Raw genomic sequence first — 7712 nt, forward strand, 5'->3', positions numbered from 1 at the left:
ATAAGAATTTGGGGGAAAAGAGTCATGAAAGAGGACTGTTTTTCATTCTGGAAAAATTAATTTCCTGGCTACAGTGCCAACCATCCTCACCTCCACCCCCTACACAAAAATCTGTTCCTTGGAGACGGAGAACAGACACATCCCTACCACCCCCAGCAGGGTTGCTAACTTTTTACATGTTTGAAGAGGGACACTGACACCGAGAAATGGAAGAACAGAATGTATTCTGCACATCCTTAGAGACACTCTTCTGTTTTATTCTTACTTGGACATATGCTAGAGCTGAGCCTTGGCACTGAAAACAAGTCCCAAGGCTGAAATTACACCCTATCTCATTCTCCCTGGGACATGTTTTGTGGTAGGGAGGATACACTTCACAGGCGTCCTAACCTCTCCCAGGGGAGAAATCTTGGCAGCCATTGAAGGTATCTACGACATAATCAGCCAATCCTAAAAGAAATCAACCCTGACTGTTCCCTGGAAGGCCAGATAATGAAACTGAAGCTCAAATACTTTGGCCACCAAATGAGAAGGGAGCACTCACTGGAGAAGACCCTGATGCTGGGAAAGATTGAAGGTCAAGAAGACCGAGACGGCAAAGGATGAGATGGTTAGACAGTGTCATCGATGCAACTGAACATGAAAGTGAGTCAACTTCAGAGGACGACGGAAGACAGGAGGGCCTGGCGGGAGCTGGTCCATGGGGTCGTGAAGAGTCAGACTCACTGTGCGACTGAACAACAACGACATAACACACTGCTAGAAGTGAACCTAGCTACATACGCTGTGGCTCGCCGTCTTCCCGCTTCTCACATCCCACCCCATTTTCTCTCCGCCTTCTGGAAACTCCTCCCATTTTACCCATCTCTTCTCTCCAACGCTCGGCCAGCTGTCCGGAAAGCAGCATGAAGACGTGAGGGGGGCGTTTACAAGCCAGTTTCTCATTGCAAGGAGTGACGCGACGAAAGGGAGGCAGAGGAGAGCAAAAGAGGCGAAGCCCCGAATGAACCCCGGGAAAACACAATGGCTCAGGCTTTTGTCCCTGGAAAAATACAGCCTGCATTCTTTTCGGGGAGGGGGAATCCAGCTTTGGCTTCTCCCGCCCGTTAGCGGGAGGAGCTGGTCCTGGTGCTTGTGGGACGTGCTCTTCTCTGAGAGGGAACCGATGAGCCAGAGTTTCCTTCGTCCTCCGCCCTCTGGCGCTTGGGGTCCTGCCGCTCCTGCTTTAGTTCACAGCACATCGATTTGGAACTCGTGTCGGCCAAAAGAAGAACTCCGAATTTGTTAGTCCTTTCTTGGCCAGGCGGATCACAGAACGGTACAGGAGTGTCTGATCTCCCAAGGGGTTCTCTTCCCCCTCCCTCGATGTAAAACTGCGGTCACGCCCACTAAATAATCCACTTTCAAACTGGATATTACTGTTGTGCGAAGTGGCAAAATCCAGTTGGAAACTGGATCGAAAGTGGAGGATTTAGTGGGTGTGAGCCCAGTTTAAGTTTAGGTTGCCCTCGGGTTTGTTGGCACGGACAGTCCGGAGAGAAATGTTGCCCTCGGGTTTGTTGGACGGACAGTCCGGAGAGTTGGTAGAAGGCAGGACTGTGCAGCGGAGAAATGCCGCTTGAGCTCCTTGCGCTTTCCGGCATAGTTACTCCGGGTTCATTAACGCGGCGCAAGAGAAGGCTCTTCGTTCAGAGCGCGGAAAACATTTTTACTGCCACCGCCCACTCCGTCTAGGTTGCGTCTCTTGGTGGGGCGTGGTACGCACGTGTCCGTTAAGATGCTCCAGATATTTGGGGGGGGAGGGGGGGAATCTTGTTTCTGAGTTTCAAATGTTGCCCTCGGCCGGTTTGTTGGCAGGTGACGGACAGTCCGGAGAGCTGGTAGAAGGCAGCGGGGAAATGCCGCTTGAGCTCCTTGCGCTTTCCGGCAAGGCACGAGAGACAGGCGCGCGGGTTGATTAGCGCCGCCTTTCCCCCGGTGGTACCCTCTCTGCAAACTGGCTTTCGACCGGGCTCAGCACCACAGAGGTGTCTTTCTAGAGCGCAAGGGAGGAGAAGGAGCGAGGCAGGCGAAGCCACCGCGCTGCCGCATCAGTGAGGCGTTGAAAACTTTTTCGGGCTTGTTGGCCCCACCCCGCTCCCCTTTCTGCCCCGCCTCTTGACAGACGCCTCCCATTCGCAGCAGCCGAGGAGGTGCCCGCTGGCCCCGCCCCTCCACGAAGATTCTCCCACCAATGGCACGGACGCTTTCCCCTCGGAGGAGCTGGGGGCTGCAACATCTGGCTGGAGGTTAAAGCAGCGGCGTTTGCCTGTGCACCGCAAGACTTTTGCTAAAGCCAGCAATAAATGCCCTCTTCTCCTGCCGCCTTCTGTTCTGGTCTGGTCTCTCACTCTCAATTTCTCTCTAGGTCGGTGCATGTGTCTTTCTCCTTCGGGCCCCACACTGGTGCCCCCTTTATGGCTTTCTGCCTGAGACCCTCTGAGAATGAGGAGGGGAAAGGATGAAGAGATGCGTTGTCGATCTGGCTCACATTGAGCCTCTTTCTCTGCCGTGAAGCAGCCCGAGACGCGGACCAGTCTTCTGAGAACACAAAAGGGATCGTGAGACATCGCACGCTTGCTACAGGTAACCCAAACCGGTGGGAGATAAGCACAGCCTCCCCGATTGTCATCCTTTCCCATATATTCCTTTATGATCCGTTTCTTAGGGAAACGTACGATCCCTTCAACAGGGAGATGAGCTAAGAAAATTTGCCATGATCTCAGAATTTCATGTGGATGGTGGATACAAGTCTTTGTTCTTCCTCACCCTTCTCTTGTATCTTATGTATAGTCCCATTGACAGGTGTCAGAGAAAAGAGAAAGTCAGTGTAATAGGCTTCAATGGGGAAGGGGAAAGTGAAAAAATGGGTTCCTAAAATAGGGCACTGTTGCCTTCTAAATAGGGCCAGTCAGCATGTTAAGAGTCCGCCTGTCTCTTTGCAGCTGCTACACCCTCTTTTGTTTGGCTCAGAGAATTCTGAAATTCTTTAGCAACAATTCACGACTAGCCTCAAGAAATGGAAGGGGGGGGGAATGCTGGTGTTCTCACATGGGCACTTCCTGTCTATTTTAAAAGGAGCTTCATTTTTTTTTAAATGAGGTTTTATGCCTTCCTTCACAAAAAAAAGCAGTGTGTTTGCTGATTGTTTGCTTGGATGAGAGGGACAGATGGAAACTATCAAAGCAGGGGGAGTGTACTTCTCATTCCCATGATAGAAATGATGAGCAACGGCCATCTCTCTGGCCCTCAATCATGTTAGGATTGTAATTAAAAAACAGATGGTTGCGAGAAAAGTGCCATACTCAGATGACCTGTTAACAAAGATTAAATGCTGAGTAGTTACAATTTCCAGTACCTTGTTCACTTTACAAAGAACTCAATTCATATGCTGCTCTGTAGAAGTGAGAAAGAGACTCTCCCAGGAACAGGCTAACAGTGCAGTCCTAGACAGAGTTACACTCTTCTAACTCTAGTCTAACCTGGCAATCCTAAATACTTAATTTGCTGACATACATGGTTTACTCGTAGGTCACTGTAGAAGAATTATCAATCTGTATTTATTTAGGATCTAGATAAACTACACTCTGCAAAGTGAAATCCCAAACAAGAACGGACAGTGAAACAAAACATGAAATTCCAAATGGTAAATACTGTCTACATGGAAATTCATCAGCGTTGTCTTGTACAGTCCCATTTTTAATTGGAACCCCACAACCAACTACAATAGTGGAAAGGGCATTTTACTTGTATCTCCTTGATTTCACTGTTGATGGAACACAACCTACCTGTGCAGAGTTGTAACCACGGTGTTGAAAGCTGGAGCTGTCTTGCTCAATAAAACTCTTTTTAAAAAGTGAAGTAGTTATTTCAGTAATGGAATGTGGTCTGATATGGTGTATATAAAGCACTCTGTACTTTTAAAAAGTCTAGTCTAAAAAGAGAAAATCTATATTCATATTAAGTAGAAGTCTGAGTAGTTGAATGCTTTGGCAATAGAGCTGTATCTTGTTTCTAAACTGGAACATTTTAACATCCACACCAGGCTGCCAGTAACATTTCTTTTCCAGCAAAATACTTGTTAGAGGGTAATTAAGAGGCAATTTGAGTAATTTAGTACATGAGTAACAATTAGTCTTTTGTCCTGAGCAGAAAGCTGTGTTCATGTGGGAAAAAAGCTCAAGTGCAGATATATAGTAATTTGGAGAAGGAATCGTATGTAATTTAGATTGTGTTGGCATAGAAACATATTTCACTTGTTGCGCCTTTGTTGGCATCAGTATGATTCAGATGAAACATGGGAAAAGGGATACTGACACAAACTCCCTCTTCCCTTTATTTGTGGAAAGTCTGACCAAGTGAGGACTCTTTGTATCCCTGTATGTAGACTTCGGACTTAAGGGGGGAATCTGGAAAGAGAATGCAGCTACCAGTCCTGAGAACACCTCTGTGCACTAATAGGTACACCTGTTCACAATAGCAGTTCCTCTGTGACAGCCATCTCTTTTTCCCATAGACACCCGTCCCTGTCATAGGCAGGGTTACACCATGGACCACAGTGGACTTAGAAGGGTGTAACTCTACCTAGGATGGCATTTGACATAGGAGGTGCCACTTATGGATTGTCTCACTGCAACTCAAATTCACTTGCTTCTCTCTCCCCCCCCCTCTTTCCCCTCCCTCTCTGTCAAGTCCAACGGCCCTCATTGTTGTTAATGGAGGAAAGAAATGGCATAAAGCCTAGGTCTTCATCAAGGGCTCCTGATGTGTGCTACCTTTTCTGATGTGGATGTGAATCTCTGTTGGAAAAAGTTTGTGCCTTGTAATGTGTCAATGGTGTCTCATGCTAGGATACATGTCAATGCATGAAGAAGAATCCTTGATGCTTATGACATCTATCAAAGGCAAATGAAGAAAAATGCATCTTTCTTAAGACACCTTTTTGCAATGTAGCCATTGTCTTTTTCTGACGTGGAGATCAGAATATATGAAACAGTGGTTTTTGTGTGGCAAAATGCCAAACTTCTGCTGTATAGGTACATCATTATACATTCTCTCCCAATACTCTTGGCACACGTGGTCAGTGTAGGAACCTGTATAAAGGTAAACTATAACTGCATCCAACAGGCTACTGCCATTACTACTGACTGTGTGAGTTAGTAAGGGCAGTAGAACTTGGGAGGAGACATACAGGGAACTGTGCAGTGCATCCCTCGTTCGGACTGTATCACCTCACTTTGACCAACAGGAATAGGAAGTGATCAGTGACTCACAAAAGCTCATACCCTGCCACGTATTTTGTTAGTCTTTAAGGCACTACTGGACTCTTGCTCTTTTCTACTGCCAGGGATAGGATAGTTAAGGAATCACTGCATTTCCTGTGTAGCTTGAAGAAAATTGTGTCAAAGCATTCTTCATATGGCATGACTCTACAAGTATCTGTCTAGAGTAGTTCCATGCTAGAACTTTGGGTAACCATTTCAGAATTTCTCTCAACTGGTTTATTTAAAAGTATTGACTTTTGAATGAAAAGATTTATAACTGGTGGACTAGGGAAATGTATAAGTGTTCACTTCAACCCTGACCATGACGTGGAAGTCTGAAGATTTCTTACAGTATGTAGAAGCCAAACATCTCATCATCTCCAAACTAGCGTAAAATAAGAACACATGATCACTTGTGTCCAGCCTGTGAAGAAAGGAAGGCAGAGGGGGATCGTAAGGGGAAGAGAATCCCGAATCAAGACTGATGATTGCTTTCATAGGGCTGGTTTCATGATCTTAAGCCACATGTATTGGTATAATAATTCCTGAGTAACATCCCTGTAACATTGCAAGCCCTAACCTCGCCTGATCTCATCAGATCTCGGAAGCTAAGCAGGGTCGGCCCTGGTTTGTACTTGGATGGGAGACGCCCATGGAATACCAGGGTCATGATGCAAAGGCAGGCAGTGGCAAACCACCTCTGAATGGCTCTTGCCTTGAAAACCCTATGGGGTTGCCATAAATCAGCTGTGACTTGATGGCACTTTCCACCACCACCAGTGTTGGCGCGGTGCTATGTTATGACTGAGGAGCAGCTATGGTCGGGCTATATTTATGGTGTCACTTTCAATTTCTGGCAGCTCTGGATAGAAGAGTTTTAGGCAGAAAATGCCGGGAAAGATACCTCTCTGCTTAAGACCCTGGAGACCCTGCTTAAGACCCAGTCAGAGTAGATTGTATTTATAGTAAGTCACCTTCATATGTTCATAAAGCTTATAGTGTTGGCACAATATCATGGTTTGAAAGGTTTCCTGTGTTCTAAACTTAATTCACAGCACAAGCCTAACAGAGATTGAGAGTGCCCTCAGTTGTGGAACGACAGCCAAGATTTCCTCTCTGTGTGGCCTTTCTGTATGGACTTGAAATATGGCATAATCAAAAAGGAATCTTTCAGATCTAGTTATCAAGGGAAAGAAGTTTCTTTTTATTTATTTATTCATATACTCTGCCTTTCTCTATAGAGAGTCAAGGTTGCTAACAAAATGCTGATGTAACAGAAACAGAATAATCAACATCAGATTAACACAATAGCTAACAATAAATTCATTTCATTCAGAATCTCAGTGCATCAAATACAAGTAGCAGCCTCAGCAAGCCCTTTAAAAGAGGATGGCCTTGCACACCTCCTTTATCTTTATACAAGCTGCATAAATACAGCTGTTTTTTTAAACTCTAAAAGGAAAAAGACTGTCCAGAGACTTTTACATTTCATGATGAACATTTGTTCAGACAGAGGTCAAAATTATAACTTGCTGTGACCTTGTCAGTCTAAAAGGGAAGATAATAAAATGCTGGGGGAAATTGTGTTTGACCAATATATATTATCTGGGTTGAAGTGTTTAATGTCATACCTCTGTACTTTCTCTGAGGAGACGCCTCTTTAAAGTTTTAGAGGCCAATCCTTCCCCTAATGGTGCCTCTTGGCACTGGTATTCAGAGGTTTACAATCTGAATGTAGAGGTTCCCATTAGTCACCATGGCTAGTAGCCAAACATAGACTTATCCTCCATGAATATGTCTAATACCCTTTTAATGCTGTCTATACCTGTGGCCATCATTACATCCTCTGCCAATAAATTCCACATTTTAATAACTCACTGTGAAAAGAAGTATTTCCTTTTGTCTGTCCTGCATCTACCAGTTCTAATGTTTCGGGAGAGGGAGAAAAAAATTATTTCCACTGTATCTCATACATAATTTTACAAATCTCTGTCATGTCCCCCCCCCTTAGGTTGTAGTCACACAAATTAAATAATTCACTTTCAATCTGCTTTCAGTGCACTTTCCAACTAGATTTTGCCAGTTCACACAGTAAAATCCAGTTGGAAAGTGCACTGAAAGTGGATTATGTAGTGTGTGTGACCGCAGCCTCAGTCATCTCTTTTCTAAACAGAAGAGTCTCAAACTCTTCAGTCTTTCCTCATAGGAAAGGTGCTCGGAGTCCTCTTCTATATTTCTTCCAGTTCTGTGGTTTCATTTTTGAGATACGGTAACCAGAACTGCACACAGTATTCCAAACAAGGCTGCACCATACAGGGGCATTATATTATTAGCTATTTTATTTCAATTCATTTTCTTATAATCGTATAATAGAGGTTCGCTTTTTCATTCCTGTGGCACACTGGGTTG

At 45.0% G+C, this 7712-nt stretch overlaps 1 protein-coding gene across 1 annotated transcript in view; it reads left to right on the forward strand.

The window, feature by feature from the left end:
• Positions 1-2267: 2267 nt before the first annotated feature.
• Positions 2268-7712, forward strand: part of TMEM200A (transmembrane protein 200A) — a 66463-nt gene continuing 61018 nt past the window's right edge. The window contains exon 1 of the mRNA XM_015421258.1: positions 2268-2625. The gene's annotated coding sequence lies outside the window, so the exon portion shown is untranslated. The remainder of the gene's footprint in view (positions 2626-7712) is intronic.

The sequence above is a fragment of the Gekko japonicus genome, unplaced genomic scaffold (assembly GCF_001447785.1).
Source record: "Gekko japonicus isolate JY-2015 unplaced genomic scaffold, Gekko_japonicus_V1.1 scaffold407, whole genome shotgun sequence".
NCBI classification, from domain to species: domain Eukaryota; kingdom Metazoa; phylum Chordata; class Lepidosauria; order Squamata; family Gekkonidae; genus Gekko; species Gekko japonicus.